Source organism: Equus przewalskii, chromosome 23 (genome assembly GCF_037783145.1).
Source record: "Equus przewalskii isolate Varuska chromosome 23, EquPr2, whole genome shotgun sequence".
NCBI lineage: Eukaryota > Metazoa > Chordata > Mammalia > Perissodactyla > Equidae > Equus > Equus przewalskii.
Genome location: NC_091853.1, coordinates 1,448,021 through 1,463,938, shown reverse-complemented (window position 1 = coordinate 1,463,938; position 15,918 = coordinate 1,448,021).

Sequence of the window (15,918 nt, the reverse complement as noted above, 5' to 3'; positions counted from 1 at the left end):
GTGGGTAAATGCAGGTGAAGTTTTGCAGCATACTGCTGTTCTACGTACTTTTTGTGTGTGTGTGTGAGGAAGATTGGCCCTGAGCTAACATCTGTGCCAGTCTTCCTCTATTTTGTATGTGGGTCATCACCACAGCGTGGCTTGTTGAGAGGTGTGTAGGTCTGTGCCTGGGGTCCGACTCTGTGAACCCCAGGCTGCCGAAGTAGAGTGTGCAAACTTAACCACTATGCCACCAGGCCATCCCCTCCAATACACTTTCCACAAATTTTGTATTTAATTCTAAGCTGCACAGGAAGACAGATAAAAGTAAAGAAAAAGAGAGAGAGAGGGAGCAGGGGAGGCAGGGAGGAAGGTGGATAAGGCACACTCTTGCCTTGCCATGAGTTTGTCACCTGGATGAAATGGCTCTGCTAAATTCAATATCTTGTCCCTCTGCTTTGCTCTCACAGAACTTCCCCTTAATGCATTCTTTGACAATAACCAGGGGCTGGAAGAGGCAAGATCATTAAACAAAATTTACCATCACTCCTGCCACTTCACTCTGCAACATCCATGAATTCAGGACATCCTGAAATATCTTGTCTCTGTACTATGCTTTGCCCTTATCAGAAATATGGATAAGACAGAAAAAGACATGCAGTCCCAGTGTAGGATTACGACGCTTGAATAAAGGAGGCTTCCCTAACTACAATATATTGAATTGCCCCATTATCACCCTCGAGGTTGTTTCACCCTAGTGCAACGCACCATAATTACCTTCAGGAAGAGTGTTACTCATTCATTCATTCATTTTTTTTTTTTCGGATGAGAAAGATTGGCCCTGAGATAACATCTGTGCCAATCTTCCTCTATTTTTTTTTTTTGTATGTGGGATGCTGCCACAGCATGGCTTGATGAGTGGTGTGTAGGCCCATGCCCAGGATCCGAACCTGCAAACCCTAGGCCCCTGAAGCATAGCACATGAACTTAACCACTACACTACCGGGCTGGCCCCCATTCATTCATTTTTAATGAAATGGAGAATAGCAATTGTGAAAGGGGAGGTGGAAAAGGTGAGCCAGTATAGCACCTTGACTTCAGACATGCTAGAAGGCAGATTAATTTTAAGAAAGAGTACTTTTAGAAGTAAGGAAATTGGAAATTAATTCTCTTAAAAGTCCAAGACATGGAGTCTGTTCTGTTCAAGGCTGGAAACTGACAATCTATATACGAATCTTGAGCTCCAAGCATGGAATCTGACACTGATTCATGAAATCTGGACTTTCAGGCACTGACCTAGGTCTTCTAGGTGTTAACTCTGCTTTCCAAGTGTACACTCTGATCCTGCACACGAGAGCCCGCTGGACAGTAGGGACTTGGACCTCCAAGCACAGAACCTAGCTCTCTAAGCATGAAAACTTGCAAAACAGGTGAAAACTGTGTCCCTTCAAACATGGATCATGGCTCTCCAAGTACGGAAGCTGACTTTCCAGACACGGAATAACTCTGCAGGTGTGAACCTCTCCAGGCATAAAATACGACTCTAGAGGTGGAACTTGGGCTTCTATATGTGGATCCAGGGCTTCCATATACGGAAATCGGCCTTCTAGGCATGCCATGAGTGACTACCTTTGTGAAATCTCTTTGTTAGTTCTTGGATCATGGCCTTCTGTGGGTGGAACCTGAACCACAGTCATGTCATCTGGCTCAGCAGGTGTGGGACCTGCCATCTGGGCCTGGAATCTGACCTTTCAGACCTGGAATCTATATTCCTAGGGATGATACAGGGACTTGCAGTCATGCAACCTGATCCGTGGGAGTCCAACATGGCTCCCCACTCGGGGAACTTAGCCGTTTGTGGGTAAAATCTGAATTTCTGAGTGTGCAGAGGTGGCCCCACAGTCACCCAATTGACCCTTCATTCATAAAACTGTGCCTGCAGGCATGGAAACTGGCACTCTATGTGTGAAATCCCGAGATCCAAGCATGGAAGCTGGCCCTACAAGCATGGAATCTGGTGCTCCATGTGTGAAATCTCAATTTCCAGAATGGATTCTGGCCCCACAGGCACAGGACCTGGCAGCCCATATAGGGATCTCTATCCTTAAGTGTGTAACCTAAACTTCCAGGAATGGAAAGGCACACAATGGTGGAATCTCAATCTTCCCGTGTGGACCATGGCTTAATACATGTGGAATCTGGCACTCCACACATTAAACCTGGTGTCTCAGGCATAGAAGTTGGCTGCCTAAGTTGTGAAACGTTGTCCCCCAGGCATGGAAGTTGGCACTCTATGTACAGAATCTCAATATCCAAGAATGGAACCTGGCGCCACAGTCTTGGAAGCTGACATACTGTGAAAGCATTCTCAATCTCTAAGCATGAAATGGCCCCCAGAACATGGACTGTAGCACTCCCCGTATGAAACCTGGAATTTCAGGTATTGATTTATGTGTTCTAGATGTACAGTCTGCCTTTTCAGGCATATAATATGGTGGCCCACAGACCCAACCCTACAGTCATGGAACTTGGACCTGCAGGCATGAAACTAGACATCTAAGCATGCATACTTGTCTACCCTGTGTAGAATGTGCCTTTCAAACGTGTAACTTGGCCTCCCAACATGGATTCTGAATTCCAGCCATGAAGAATCTCTCCAAGTGTGAGCCTGCCTCTCTAGTCATAAAATCTGGCACTCCAGGATTTGAACTTTTACTTCTATATGTAGATCCTGACCCTTTAATCATGGAATTAGGCCTTCCAGGTATGCCATGGGAACCTGTGTAAAATCTCTCTCTCCAAGCTTGGAACTGGCCTTCTGAGTTGGAACCTGAACCTCAAGGCATCTCATGTGGTCCACTGGATATAGAACCTAGCCATCTTAACATAGAATCTTGCCTTCCAAGCACAGAACCTAGAATTTTAGGCAGAATACAAGGCCTCACATTCATGGGAACTGATCTCTAGAAGTAGAATCTGGTTCTCCAAGTAAGTAACTTGGCCGAAAATGGGGAAAAAAACTGGCTTTCTGAGCTGCAGATCTCAAAGTAATTATTTGAACCTCAATTCGTAAAACTGGAATCTGGTATTCCATATGCGGAATCTCAATCTCCAAGCACGGAGACTCCCCTACAAGAATGGCAGCTGGACCTCCCTGTGTGGAATTTTAATGTCCGAGCATGAAACATAGCCATACAAGTGTGGAAGCTGGAATTCCAGATGTGGCACCTGGTATTTCATTCATAGGATTTGGGTTATCCGTGCAGGGAAACTGGTCTACTAGGGATGTAACCTGGCGCACTAGGTGTAGAATCAATGTTTGCACGTGTGCCTCCAGGCCATGTAGACGTGAAATTGGTCCTTCAGGCATGCCGTGAATTACTAGACTGTGTAAAATCTTTCTCCCTCATTTTATAATCTGGCTTTCTGTGTCCTTCAGGTGGAAGTTGACTGTCATCTAGCACACCAAATATTGAACCTGGCCATCTAGGCCTAGAATCTTGCCTTCCAAGTATGTAATCTGGACTTCTAGACATGAAATAGGGCCTTGTAGTCATGAAATACGTTCTATAGAACCTGAATTCTAAAGCAATCACCTAGCTCCCCAATTACGTGATCTGGACATTAGGCCTGGAATCTGACATTCCAAGTATGGAATTTGGATTTCTAGGCAAGAAATAATGCTGAGAAAGTCATGAATCCTGATCTATAGAAGGAGAATCTGACTCTCCTTCTGACTCTTTACCATCCGTGGGTAAATCCTGGCTTTCTGAGTGTGGAAAGTAAACTCCAAAGCTATTGCTTGACCCTCCGTTTATAAAACTGTACTTCTAGGCATAGAACCTGGCACTCCATGACTGGAATCTCTGTCTCCAAAAACGGAACCTAGCCGTACAGGCATCGATCCTGGCAATCCGTGTCAGAATCAAAATCTCCAGGCCTGGAACACAGCCTTAGGAGGCTGGAAGCTGGAACTCCAGACATAGAATTTTCATGTCATTAATAGAAATTAGTTTTCCTTTCATGGAATCTGTTATCTCAGCCATGGAACCTGGGACTCAGTGTATGAAATCTCAATATCCAAGCATGGAATCTGGCCTTACAAGCATGGGATATGGTACTCCATGTGTGGAATCTCAATCTCCAACATGGAATTACAGCCTGCAAGCCATAGAACCTAGCACCTCGTGTTTGGAATTTCAATATCCAGCATGGAACGTGACCTTAAAAGTGTGGAATCTGACACTGCAGACATGGAGACTGGCATTTTCATCATAGATGTTGGCGCTCCAAGACTAGGAACGTGGTCTTCCATGCAGGGAGAACTGACACTCCATGTATGGAATCTTAATCTCTAGAAATGGAATCTGGCATCCAATGTATAAAATGTCTAGCTCCATGCGTGGCACATGGTTTTACAAATGTGGGACTTGCCACCTTAGACACGGAAAATGGTGTTTCAATTATAGAAGTTTCTATCCAAGACATGGCATTTGACCCTAAAAGCATGGATCTGGCACCCCATGTGTGGAATCTGAAGTCCAAGATGGAACGTGGTCATACAGGTATGGAACCTAGGACTCCAGGTATGACATCTCAATTTCTAAGCATGGAATCTGGCTCTCCAAGCATGGAACCTGGCACCCCTTGTATGGAGTTCAACAATCAAGCATCTAACCTTGCAGTACAAGAGTGGAACCTGGTACTGCATTTGTGGAATCTCAAGCTCCGAGCATAGAACCTGTACCTAAAAGCATGGAATTTTGTCCTACAAGCATTCAACATGGCACCCCATGTGTGGAATCTCAACCTCTCAGTATTAACAAGGCCTTATAAGTGTGGAAACTGGCACTCCAGACATGGAATCAGGGGTTTCTGCCAAAGAAGTTGGTTCTGAAAGACATGGAAGCTAGGAGTATATGAGAGGAATCTCAATCTGTGATCATGCAACCTGCCCTACTAGCACTGAATCTGGCACCTGAGGTATGGAACCTATGATGGTTAATTTTTTTTTTGGATATATATTTTTTAATTTTTCCTTTTCTCTCCCCAAAGCCCCCCAGTACATAGCTGTATATTTTTAGTTGTGGGTCCTTCTAGTTGTGGGATGTGGGACGCTGCCTCAGCACGGCCTGATGAGCGGTGCCATGTCCATGCCCAGGATCTGAACATGTGAAACCCTGGGCCACCGAAGTGGAGTGCATGAGCTTAACCGCTTGGTCACAGGGCCGGCCCCTGTGATGGTTAATTTTATGTGCTAACTTGGCCATGGGGTGCCCAGATAAAACACGACTTCTAGGTGTGTCTGGGAGGAAATCTCCAGATGAGATTAGCATCTGAATTGGTAGATTCAGTAAAATACGTCACCCTCCCCAATATGGGTGGGCATCGTCCATTGAGCGCCTGAATAGAGCTAAAGGTGGAGGAAGGAGGAATCTGCCCCTTTCTTCCTGCCTCACTGCCTGAGCTGGAAAATCTCATCTCCTCTTTTCTTGCCCTTGGATTGAGATTTACACCATCAGGTCCCCTGGTTCTCAGGCCTTCAAACTCAGACTGAATTACACCACTGACTTCCCTTGGTCTCTAGCTGGCAGACAGCAGACGGTGGGACTTCTCAGCCTCCATAATCATGTGAGCCAATTCCTCATAGTAAATCTCTCTATGTCTATGTCTACACTGGCTGTATACAGAAAAGTCCAGTAGGATTCTGTTCTCTGGTTCTGTTTCTCCGGACAACCTTGACTAATACAGATTTTGGAACCAAGAGTGGTTCTAGAGGAACTGAATTTTGAAGATAAGTCTTCTGAATGGGTTCTGATGTTTCTGGAATTGGCTCTCTAATCTGACTAAATGTAAAGACAGTGCTCCAGCAGAGCACTGATAGTCCACGGCGTAAACTATTTATAGAGAGACGTGGAATGTCTGCGCTGGGTACTCCTAATCAACCACTTACAAGAAGCAAGCAGCTAGATAACTGTGTCCACGATACTTAGGAGCATTTTTGGAAAACGAATGAATATAATGACATTGGTTGGTTGCTCCTAATGTTGCTGGACAAAGTGGGGAAAGAAAAAATGAGCTCAGGGATTTGAATTCCTAGCTCGAGCACCACAGAAATGACCTAAGAGCGTCTATGTGTGCCCTGAAAGAGCACCTCACCTCCCGTAACCACAAGACACACGTTGCTGAAAGTCAAACGCAGACTGTCATGCTGAAACTGGCTGAATGACAACGCAAGTTGAACTCCCAGCTTCACAGGGTGTCTACTGTTAAGGTGAAGGCATTGATTGGGAAAGAATGGAATCCTACAAGTTGGAATGGGAACTCATAGGAAGATCCTGATGAAGCTGGGGACATCGAGCCCCTAAATCCTGAGGAGTCTTCTTTGCCAGAGGAAGAGTTCTCTCCATCAGCAGCGGCAGCAGCATTCCCACTCCCAATGGTACTGACCTCTCTACCCACAGGCGACTGGACTTTCAGGCATTATTTTGGTATTCTAGGTGTAAAATCTGCCTTTCTGGGCACATAATTGGGCCCTCCATATGAGACCCACCCTTACAAGCACAGAACACGGCATTCTATGTATGGAATCTCAACCTCCAAGAATAGAACCTAGCGCTGCAAACACGGAAACTGGCACCTCACGTACAGAATCTCAGTCTCCAAGTATGGAGCATGTCCTTACAAGTGTGGGATATGTCACTCCAGATATGAAATCTAGGATTTCAATAATAGAAATTTGCTCCTCGGGGCCGACCCAGTGGCGCAGTGGTTAAGTTCACACGTTCTGCTTCGAGGTTCGCCGGTTCAGATTCCGGGTGTGGACATGGCACCACTTGGCATGCCATGCTGTGGTAGGTGTCCCACATATAAAGTAGAGGAAGATGGGCATGGATGTTAGCTCAGGGCCAGTCTTCCTCAGCAAAAAGAGGAGGATTGGCAGCAGTTAGCTCAGAGCTAATCTTCCTCAAAAAAAAAGAAAAGAAAAGAAAGAAAGAAATTTGCTTCTCAAGAAAATCAAACCTTGCTCTACCAGCATGGAATTTGGTACTCCACAAGCAAAATCTTAATCTGCAAGCTTGGAATCTGGCACTCTATGTGTGGAAATCAATGTCCAATCATGGAAAATGGCCTAATAAGTGTGGAACCTGGAACTCCAGACATGGAACCTGGTATTTGAGTCACAGAAGGTAGTTCTATGAGCATGAGACCTGGTCTCCCAGACATGGAACCTTCACTCCATTCATAAAATCTGGACTTTCAGGCATTGATTTAAATTTACTAGGTGTAAATTCTGCCTTTTCAGGCATATAATCTGGTCCTCCACATAAAACCTGGCTCTATAGACACGGACCTTGGCCGTTCAAGTATGGAACCTGACTTTCTAGGCTTGGACAGTATCTCCTGGTGTGAATCCTGCCGCTCCAGGCATAGAATCTGGCTCTCTAGTTGTGGAATCTGGCCCTCTAAATATGGAATTAGGCCTTCTGGGCACGACACGAGTATGAAATCTCTTTCCAAGCTTGGAATGTAGCTTTCTGGGAGTGAAATCAGAACCTCATGGAATGTCATCTAGCCCACAAATGAGCAAATTCAGGCTCAAGGTTAAGTGACTTTCCCGTTTAAGCAATTGGTTTTCACTGGATCTGCAGCTGGAATCCAGGTCTCGTGATTTCCAGCCAGCGTTCACGGTACCAGACCCTAGTTCTGCTTGTCTTGCCCCTCTCCCTTGGTGCAGTGAGGGAAAAGAAGATTAGAGCAGGGTCAGAACACCCAAAGCTCTGCCCTGTCTGCTTCTGTGTCCTTGGACAGATTGCTCGTCTGTACTGAACTTCACCACCTTCCGTTTCATGCAAAGAGAGAGGCAGACAAGATGGTGGCTCCGACCGTTTCCAGCCTGGCATTCTGTTCTCTGCCTCTATTTTGTGCTTCTCGCTATTAAGGGCCTCCGACTGTTGTCCTCAAGCTGTGAGAGGACCAATCATTCTGGGGCAAACTGGGCCATCCGAGCAAGGAGCAACCAGAAGATTGGTTTTGATCCTACCCTGACCCCTCCTCCCTCCTGTGGTTTCCTCCATTATTTCAGCTGTTGCCCAAGGAAGATATTTTTCATTTAGTTGAAGTTTCCCATTCAACTTGGAAAATTAAATACCAGTTTAAAAGATCTTGATTTTGAAAGCTGGCCTTGCTGGCCCGGGGTGCCTCACGATCTCTCTCTTTTCAAAGGCCTGCCTTGGTCTCTGTTTTACAGCTCTTGTAAAACTTTCATTTTACACCCCTCCTCACTGTTTGGATGGGGTTGGTTGCCCAGGGCACTCAGACCTGGCTGCCCCTGGATCCGTGCAGAGGAGAGGGTTAGGCTGGTAGACTAAACTCAGAGTGGGGGACATCTTGAGAGCATTTCCTGTCCTTTCCCTCAAGGACAGCCACTTTGAACTCTTTGTCCTTCATATATCTGAAAAATAGATATTTTTTTCTATTCAAAAACTTCTAGCACTTTGTCTTGACTTTTCAATTTTAGAAATGATCTGTTTGTGTCCTGTGACGGTCGATGAGTCTCTGACACACGTGTGCGTCACCCGCTCCTCTCTTCCATCTGCCGAATCCGGTGTTTGGGTGTCGACTCCAGAGCAGGTGGTCCTCTGATTACATTTCTCCTGTTGCTTTCTGCACCTGAGTTTCTATATTTCTTTCTTTCTCTTCATTCTATTTTCTTTGATCCTCCCCTCATTTTTTTTCTCCCCAAGTCCTCATCATCCCACCCATTCTGTCTGGCACCTTCCTTCCCAGACAGCCCCTATGCAGAGTCCTCTGTGGAGGAAACACTTTAATGTGTTTAAAAAACAGGCACGCAGCGGCTGTGGATAGCCCGGGCTACTTAGTGAATTCACTACGTCCTTAAATCGTCTCTTGCAATAACTGTGTGCTGAGTGTCCGCTACGTGCCAGGCCCTGATAATACGGAGATAGATAAACTACAGCACTTGCACCCAGTAGTGACTCTCTGGTTCCCTCACCTGGAGTTGGATCCCTTGTTCCCAGCGCCTGGCCCTGTGCCCTTGGTAAATGTTTATTGAGTACATGATTGAGACCCATATTTCAGGCCCATCTTCACTCATTTCACCCCATCCTGCCTCCCTCAGGCCCCAGCACAAAGTCCTTCCTCACAGAGTTATCCCCAAGGGAGGCAGTGTCCTGGCGACTAGGATAGGCGGTGAGCAGGAGTCTGGGCATCTGATCCCAGCTGCCCATCCTCCAAGCCTCGCGCAGTCCTGCCCCTCCGCTGAGCCTGGTTCCCTGACCGTGAACCTGCGAAGCAAGGCCCGCCCCTCTCCCCTTCGCCTGGAAGCACTTAGGACAGGGTGGAAGTTCTTGGCTCTGCAAGGCTGTAGGCGGCATGTTCGCTTACTCTTTAGAAAGATTTAGTTTCAGCTCAAACGCATTCTGCAATTTTTCCCGGGGACAGAGAGTTTATATATATTCGTCGAGAGAGAGGCCCCTTCTCTTGCCCTGAGGGAGTTGGCACCTGCTTACTTAGGACAGGCCTCTCCACAGATTGTCCCTGCTGCAGCCCTCCCCACCCTGGGTCTCTGGTTATCTGCCGGAACCATGTAATCCAACCCTCCACCTGGGCAATAGATTAAAATCCCCTCATAATGCAAAGGGCCACTGCAGATGGCCGTGCACCTGAGACGCCCAGGTCCCTGGGCCACGGGGCCTGGCGTTGGACTTCCCTGCTTGGCTGGCAGCCCTGGAACCTCCAGCTCATCTAGCAGGGAACTGTAAAGCTGGGCCCTCGTTAGAACAGCCTCCAGTCCACACCAAGGAGAGGTGGAGGTGTTAAATTGATGTACGTAACTTAATATCTGGTGAATTAGCCCGCAAGGGCGCAAAGGACATGCAAGCCAGCCACCTCCACTCTGTGAGACTGGCAGTCACAGTCCTCTCCCCGCGCTCGGCATGGCTGTTTCAGCTTCAGTGTCATCTTTGAGACATCCGCAATGATTTCTCCGTCCAGGAGAGCTCCCCCTGCATGCCCCTATTCTCTCTCAGCCCTCGCTCCCTGCTCTTTCTCACCGGAACTCCTGTCACGGTTTTTAATTGTACGTCACTTCTTGTTTACCGGTTTGTGCTGTTTCCCCTCAAAGAATAAGCTCCTTGAGGGAGGATCAAGTCTATTTCAGCCACCCAGCCTCTGGCCCAGTGAATGGCACATAGTAGTTGCTTAACAAATAAGTGTTGATGTCAAATGAATGAATGTCAGGAAATAAATTCAGGTCGGAGCACTTTAGGAGGAGCGGAGCCCTTTAGAGTGGTCTCGAAGTGTGTTGCACATTAGAATCACCCAGGGGGGTTTAAAAATCCCCGTAGCAATTAAAGCTGAATGTCTGAGGGTGACACCCAAACGCCAATATTTTTTTAAATCCTCAGGTGATTCCAATGTGCAGCTAAGAACGGTGTTTTGGAGCAGAGGCTCCTGAATGCAGCTCCTGAGCAGCATCACATTACGTGGGAACTGGTCAGAGATGCAAGTTCTCGGGTCCCACCCAGACCTCCTGAGTCAGGCGCTCTGGCGGGGAACCCAGACCCTGCTCTAATGGGCCCGCGGCAATTCTGATTCAGGCTAACGTTGGAGAGCCGCTGCTTTCAAAGGGCCTGTGCTGTCACTACTCTTCTCGTCTGGTCTCCTTTTGTTGGCTTCAGCGCTGGGAAAATGGGGGTGCTCTTTAGCAGGCGGCCATCTTCCCAGTGTGTGGGGGACTCTCCCAGTTTTACTGGCAGTCTCACATCCCAGGAAATCCCAGGCTGGTCCACAAGAACAGGTGGCCCCTATTCTTCTGAATGCTTTCCTCTCAAACACCAGATCCACAGACAAGTTGAATACAGTGTGACAAACGTGTCAGTGGGCTTTAAAACGTTAATTTGATCCAATGTCCACATAACAGCTCCCCTCAGTCCCGGGGCACAGACGTTCGGATGCCAGGTACACCTGGTCACCCTGGCTCCCATTTCAGACATCTGCAGAAGGCCAGCACTGCTGGCCTTCCTCAGAGCCACCTCACTGAGGCTCTGCATGGATCATCTGGCTTCGTTTCTCAAAGGAAGGCGCCAAGGTGGTTAAGAAACAATTCTTAGAGACCCACTACCCCTTCCTAGCTACATAAATGGTTTGGAAAAGAGTGGAAATAGAACTCTCCGTCCAGTTCTTTTACAGGCAACAAAATGATGACATCATTTGCAGGTCACAAAGGCCTCATCTGAGAATCAGGACTTCTATCTTTAAATCTCTTCAAAATGTGTTCACTATTTGATTTTCCAGTTCGCTGGGTACATTACACGAAAGCCCAGAAATCTGGCTTCAGTTTAAAATCACAAACCTGGGTCATCATCTACTCCAGACTTCCTCCCAAACCAACATTCATGAATGAATTTAAAACCTAAATGCCCAAGGAAGTCAAAGAAAGAACCCCGCTCCTCAACTCAAAGACCAGTTTCCAGAGTGAGCGTCAGCTCTCCAACGGCCACGGCCAGGGCCCTCGGGAGGTGGTTTATGACCAGGGGGAAGGCTGGTGGCCTGCTTAACTCTCTGCCGCCCTCCCTCGCCCAAAGCCACAGTCCCTCAGCTGAGACCACTGAAGCACGCCGGCAAGTCCAGCCAGGCCCAAACTCTGGACCTCGACCTGCCCGAGGCAAGGAAACGTGACCCAGCATCAGGTCATGTTACAGAAACAGAAGTGGGTTCCGTCCTGGCGAGTTCAATCAGAATCTCCACCAGAAGTAGTTGTCTCACGGAGTAGGGTGTATTTGCAGCAAATAGGAGGCCACGCGGAATCATTTCCAAAGTCATGGCGTCCCCCAACAAAGGGAAGCAGGGACATTTATTTCGGATGGAGAATGAATATTCAAAAGGGAGAGGTGGGTATTTGCTTGTGCAGGCTCAGTTGGAAAACCTGCTTCCACATACACTGCAGGGTACAGCCCGAGCTCCTCCTGGAGAGATCTTAGCCTTAAAAGTGAAGCAGAGGTCACGGGGGTAGCTCTTGTGGTGGGGCTTGCTCTGGCCCAGGGTGGTTGGCGATTGCATCTCTTAAACAGTTAAACGCTTCTGAGCCCACCCTTGAGTTCCTCAGGGCAATTAGTCCTGTGACAGTCTTGGCGAGTCCTGACCGTCAGATTGGGGCGACATTCATCAAGCGTCTAATTAGGCGCAGCGGCTGTGTCGAGAGTGGTCAGCCTGGGTCTGAGGAGAGCCTCACAGGAGCTCTTGGAGGAGGGCACAGCCTGTGAACACTTCCATGTGACAGCTGACGAAACTGAGGCTCAGAGAAGTTGATCCAGTGGACAGGATCACATGTCTAGCACTCAGCAAAAGCAGGACTGGAATTCGGTATCTGGTGTCCTGACTTCAAGTTCAATGCCAACTCACAGCTACCTCAATGCCAGCAATCAGACCCTTCACAAGTTCCTCATTATAATTACCGCCACCAGCAGCGCCACCACGATTTCTTCCACTCCTGTAACCCCTCCACATCTACCGTTACTACTGCAATTACTATGTCAGCATCTATTACGTACCAGGCCTTGTCCCAAGCCCTTTTTGTGCATTATCTCATCCCTTTCTACAGCCTCATCTGAGCCTCACCTTCTGGGACCATGAGCTGAGAGCGAGAGAGCTTCAGGAGCTTGTTCAGTCACTTGGCGGAGGTTTGAGCTTGTCCATCTGACTCCAGAGGCTGTGCTCTCAAACCACTATAACACAGGGCCCTCCTCTCCAACTGCCATGCCCGAGTCCCCTCCCTGTCTCCAGAGTTGGATTCCTGCCTGGGTTGTTATTCTGGAGTCAGGGTCCTGCTTTGTCCCTCCTGCTCCTCTGGGCACTGTTGTCTGACTGCTGGCTCCGGACCTTAGGTCTCTGCGCCTGCAGCTCTCTGCACACCTTTCCCCTCACTGGGGGCTGTCAGCCAAACCACTGGCTGGGCTGCCAGACCCTCTCCCTCAGATGCCCACCTTCTCAGATATCTTTTTCCCTGTCCTTTACTGTTGGTTCTTTTGAGATGTCACCCCCTTCTCCTGACAGCCAATGTTATCTACTACGGCTATTTTCCTCATTTTGGAGAGTGCAGCCCAAGTGCCCTGTCTCCTTCTGGTGGGCGAGCCCAATCTCCAAATCTGCAGTCTCCAATCAGACCAGCTCCCTCTCACAAAGGCTTGGAACTCTTTGGTCCTTCTTTTTTTAAAACTACTTTATTGAGATACAACTGACATTTAAGAAACTGTACATATTTGATGTATTCAACTTGATGAATTTGGAGATAATTATGCACTCGTGAGACCATCAGCACACTCGGTGCCGTAAACACATCTGTCCCCTCCAAAGATTTTCGGTTGTTATTTTGTGTGTGTGATAAGATCTCTTAACATGAGGTCTCCTGTCTTAGCAACATTTTCAGCGCACAGTGCAGTCTTGTTAACTATAGGATGTACGCTGCACAGTAGGTCTCTAGGACTCGTTCATCTTGTATAAATGAAACTTTGTACCCTTGACTACAACCTCCCATCTTCCCCTCCCCCTAGAAGACTTTATTTTTATATTCGCAGGAAGGAGAGGGTAGGGAGGACTGTCATATATTTACATGGAGCGGTAATTTTGCCAGTGTTTATTTGCATGTCTGCCATCCTATCAGGGAAAAGCCTGCTGGGCGTATGCATGCTCTGCTCACCCTCCATCCAGGAAACACCATGGAGCCATCTCCCTGGGCAGACTGTGGAACCGCGCCCCTTTCCCCAAACACCCAGCTGCTTGTCTATGGGGAAACCTAGGTAAACTGATTACAGCAACTGTGCTAAATGTTGTCTACAGAGGTCTTCCCCAGGCAGTAGGAACTCAGAAAGAAGAAAGGAAGTAAACCTGCCTGAGTAAGTGAGGGAAGGCATCATGGAGGAGGTGACATCTGAGCTGTGTTTTGAAGGGTGGGCAAGAGCTCTTAGTGTTTTCAGATTTCTCTGTGTTAAGATTTTACTATAATAATCTATTCCTTTTCATGTTTACTGAAAAATTCCATGCAACTCAGCCCTTTAAACTTTATTCAGTAAGTTCTATGACCAAATTCTAGCTGTCGAGAGGATGACAAAAGAACTTCAGGTGTAATCACTGCCTTCCAGGAGCCTGCCATTTTGTTACATATGCAGCAGTTAGATAACTTTGCAAGGTTGGCTGAAGTACCACAACAGGACCTGTGGCTGTCTCCTCCGCTGCTCTCTCTCCGCTTCCTGCACATTGCACTTGGCACTCAGTAGGTCTTCAGTAAAGGCTAGCTGAGCAGAGGAATGAAGGATGAATGTAGTGTGAGGGGCAGATTGACTTGGACGTTGAAGGCTGGGCCACGTTTGCATAGATGGAGAGCAGAGCGTGTGCCGTCTTGCAGGACTTCATCTTTCTCACCAGCAGGTTTGTGCCACCAACTAAATCATGAGCGTCCCAGGGGAGGGGCCACAGTTTATGCATGTCTTATATCCAAAGAGAACCCGGTATTTAGCAGATACTCATAAACATTAGTGAGATTCAAGGGCAAGCTAGAGTTTCATCAGCCCCTACTGAAAATTACAAAAATACTGGTGTTGGGAGAGGACAACTCACTTCCAATGTTCTCCAGTTTTTTCTCTGCCCAAGCTGCGTTTATTTGTGTATAATCTGCATGTTAGTGGATAAACCTGTGTTTCTTGATATGTGTATGTGTATATAAAGTGGACATTGTCACCATCGTTATGGAGCTTATGATTCTGCAGTTGAACAGGAAGACAAGATAGACAAATATCATCCGTTGAAATATAGCTTCAGGAAGCTCCAGAGCACACAGAGCATTTTGGCGTGTTAGACTGGGCACAGATCCTGAAGGAGGAGAAAGTCTCGAGCTGTCATTGAGGCTGTGATTGTGGAGGCTCCCTGCACAGGTCAGAATTCCCTAGGCTCACTTGTCTTGTTACCCACTCTGGTAACGAGAGCTGCGCCCCTCGCCGGCTCAGACTGCTTCTGGGTCGCGTCTGTGATGGAGTATCTCTGGCTTTGCTACTCATAGGTGCGTGTTATTGATCCCGTGTTAATCATCTTTTAGTAATGCCAAAGTGTAATGATTAGGGTTTTGGAAGCCATTCCTCTGAGGTCAGGTTTGTTAGCATGTTCCTGGCAAAGCTGAAAGCATAAACTGAGCAGGGGAGGGTCTCGAAATTCACTGGCCTCAGAGTGCGCCAATCTGCCTGACAAATGAGCAAGAACGAGGCGAGATTCGTAGACTGGGATCTAGGTACCCAGAAAGGGAGGAGGCAGAGAGTTAGAGGTGTCAGCACGCAGGGGAGAAACGACAGCGTGGACCCAAAGTGTTCCCCGTGCTGGCAAGGTCTGCTTTTGTCAGTCCGGGCTCACATCCAGCAGGAATAAAACCTCTGCTTTTGTAGCCCCCTGACTCGGCCAAACGTCCCTGCCTGCGCCTGGATTCCCTCTAACCTCCCCCCCCCCACCCCCCCACTGTGAAGCTATCTCTTTGACTTAAGGCAGCGACACCTCCACGCATTCTCTTTAAAAGTATGAGAGAAGTAACACCTCCTGGAAATGATTTTCATCTCTTTTTCTTTCTTAACAGAAAACTCCTTTGGCTCCTGGTAATAAAGCCTGCTCTGGCTGAAGCAGGAGTGGGGCCTGGGCCTGCCCCTCAGCCTCTCCCTTCCTGGTCTCTGAGACATTTGTGCAGAAGCCTGAGGCTGCTGGCAACACTGTTTCAAAAGCTTTGCTGCTGACAAACCAACCATACAAACTCATTATTGGGACAGCTGGGGAAATTTGAATATGGACTGGGTATTAGATGATATGAAGGCATCATTGTTCATTTTGTTAGATGTGTTAAGAATTATGGTTATGTGAGAAAATATCCTTATTTTTTAAAGC